This window comes from Cebus imitator, unplaced genomic scaffold, assembly GCF_001604975.1.
Source record: "Cebus imitator isolate Cc_AM_T3 unplaced genomic scaffold, Cebus_imitator-1.0 Scaffold931, whole genome shotgun sequence".
Lineage (NCBI taxonomy): Eukaryota > Metazoa > Chordata > Mammalia > Primates > Cebidae > Cebus > Cebus imitator.
This window is the reverse complement of record NW_016108246.1, coordinates 121,492-124,131: the sequence shown is the minus strand read 5'-3', so window position 1 is coordinate 124,131 and position 2,640 is coordinate 121,492. Positions and strand designations below refer to the sequence as shown.

The 2,640-nt window shown below is 57.5% G+C and overlaps 1 protein-coding gene across 2 annotated transcripts in view; it reads left to right on the top strand.

The window, feature by feature from the left end:
- Window positions 1–1,883: 1,883 nt before the first annotated feature.
- LOC108298308 (acyl-coenzyme A synthetase ACSM1, mitochondrial-like) overlaps window positions 1,884–2,640 on the top strand; it is a 41,771-nt gene continuing 41,014 nt past the window's right edge. For both annotated transcript variants that reach the window (XM_037735721.1, XM_017521005.2), the window contains exon 1: window positions 1,884–2,019. The gene's annotated coding sequence lies outside the window, so the exon portion shown is untranslated. The remainder of the gene's footprint in view (window positions 2,020–2,640) is intronic.

The following is a 2,640-nucleotide window of genomic DNA, read 5'->3' as shown; positions in this document are numbered from 1 at the left end:
TATGCATAATGTCACGCAACCATCACTGCCATCAGTCTCCATGGCTCTTTTCTTTTTCTTTTTTTGAGACGTAATCTCCTTCTGTCACCCAGGCTGGAGTGCAGTGGCAGGATCACAGCTCACTGCAACTTCTACCTCCAGAGTTGAAGCAATTTTCCTGCCTCAGCCTCCTATGTAGCTGGGATTACAGGCGTCCGCAACCAGGCCCGGCTAATTTTTGTATTTTTAGTAGAGACAAGGTATCTCCATGTTGGCCAGGCTGGTCTCAAACACCTGACCTCAGGTGATCTGCCCGCCTCAGCCTCCCAAAATGCTGAGATTACAGGTGTGAGCCACCATGCCCGGATGGTTCTTTTCCTCCTGTAAGACTAAAACTCTCTACCCGTTAAATACAAACTCCCCGTTTCCTCCTCTGCCAGCCCCTGGCAACCACCATTCTACTTTCTGTCTTTATCATTTTGAATATTATTTTGTTTTTGCTTTTGTTTTGAGACGAAGTTTTGCTCTGTCGCCCAGGGTGGAGTACAGTGGCTTGATCTCGGCTCACTGCAATCTCCGCCTCCTGGGTTCAAGTGATTCTCATGCCTCAGCCTCCCAAGTAGCTGGGATTACAGGTATGTGCCATCACGCCCGGCTAATTTTTGTATTTTTAGTAGAGACGTGGTTTCAGCATGTTGGTCAGGCTGGTCTTGAACCCCTGACCCGGCCGGGCAAGGTGGCTCACACCTGTAATCTCAGCACTTTGGGAGGCCAAGATGGCAGATCGCAAGGTCAGGAGTTTGAGCCCAGCCTGGGCAACACGGTGAAACCCTGTCTTTACTAAAAATACAAATATTAGCCGCTCACGGTGGTGGGTGCCTGTAATCCCAGCTACTCGGGAAGCTGAGGCAGGAGAATTCCTTCAGCCTGGGAAGTGGAGACTGCAGTGACCCCAGGTCTGCAATCTCCTCCTCGGGTTCAAGCGGTTCTCCTGCCTCAGCCCCTCCAGTAGCTGGAATTACAGGCGGGCGCCAGCATGCCCGGTTAATTTTTGTATTTTTAGTAGAGGCGAGGTTTCAGCATGTTGGCCAGGCGGCTGGGATTCCCCCGCCTCGCCCCAGATCCCCGGGAGAGGCCAGCACGGCCCTCCCGTGGGTGTCACAGAGACAGATGCAATGCGGGTCCCTCTCCCTCGGAAGGGGCTCGCTGGGTCCATTCCACAGGGCCCCTCCGGGGCTGACCTAGGATGGAGTTGAGGTGCGGCAGCGCTGGACCCCAGGGCCCCTGCCTGTCTCCTGGGGAGCCGGTAACCCACGCAGCCCTGGTGAGGCCTCGGGTGTCTGGGCCCTAGCCAGGCCCCCAGGCTCCCACAGGACGGATGCGGACAGGGAGGCCGGGGAGGCCCAGCTGCCCTCGGGACTGTCCCTCCAGCCCCCAGATTTCCGTGGTTCTAATGGTCCCCTCTACAGAGAAACCAGGGAGCCCGCCCTGCATCCTGAGGCGCCGCGCTTGAGGGACCCCAGAGCTCCAGCCAGGCCGCTTCCTTTCCGGATCGTGAAGCTGAGGTCCAGAGGAGGGCAGGGGCAGGTCCTGGAAGCTCCCAGGCAAAGGGAGCCGATCTCGGGGCTGGGGTCACAGGGCTCCACTCCTGCCACCTCTAGGGCCCTAGAGCCGGGAGGAGAGACTGGGGCCTTTCGTTCACCGCTGGGGCTGAGCAGAGTCTCAGCCTGTGCCGCAACGCGAAGCTGCTTCTGTACAGTGCGAGCCGCGGCCCCTTTAAGAGGGGGTGGTGCGTCAGCCAGTCGCTAGGGACGCTGCAGGCGTGCGCGCCTCTACGGAAGCCGAGACGGCGCTTCCCTCGGGGCCCCAGCAGAAGCCGTGGCGTTGTTGAAGCAACCAGAAGCAGCGGAGGTGTGGTCCGAGCCAGCAAAAGCAACGGTCAAAGGCGGCGGCGTCCAGAAGCGGCCGCGCGGTCCCAGCGCGCTTCCGAGAAGCTGTGGTGGCTTCCATGTGATGGGGGAGCAGGAGGCAGGTTTCGCAGTAAGTGGCAGGGCATGGACCCCACCGGGAACCCTCCGGGCCTCCCTGCTCCTTCCCCACCGCTCGCTTTTGGGCCCTGACTCCTTGTGGGCATCTGGGCCCCAGTAGTCTGCGTGGCGGCGGTTGTGGGGTCCTGGCCGCCCCAGCGTCCGCATCCTGGCCAGGAACGGTGTGCGACCCGCGTCCAGCATATAGGAGCGCCTGTTCCAGAGGTCTTGGTGAAGCGCGGGACCTGGGACCCTCCGAGCTGCTGGTCCTCTGAGCTGAGGTCCAGGGTTATTTTGATGTCTCAGGACCTTTAGAAAGAGACCTCGCTAGGGACTATAGAGCAGGGGAGATCTGCAGTGTCAATTCTTTAAGGAGTCTCCAGGTATTTAGCGGTTTTCTGTGGTGTGTATTCTGATCTCATTTTCTTTTTTTTATATAATAAAATTTTAATCCAAGTATTTCTTCATTTTTTTCCCATTTATTTTATTGCATTTTAGGTTTTGGGGTACATGTGAAGAACAGGCCAGATTGTTGCATAGGTACACACGTGGCAGTATGATTTGCTGCCTTCGTCCCCATCACCTACATCTGGCATTTCTCCCCTTGCTATCTCTCCCCAGCTCCCCACCCCCC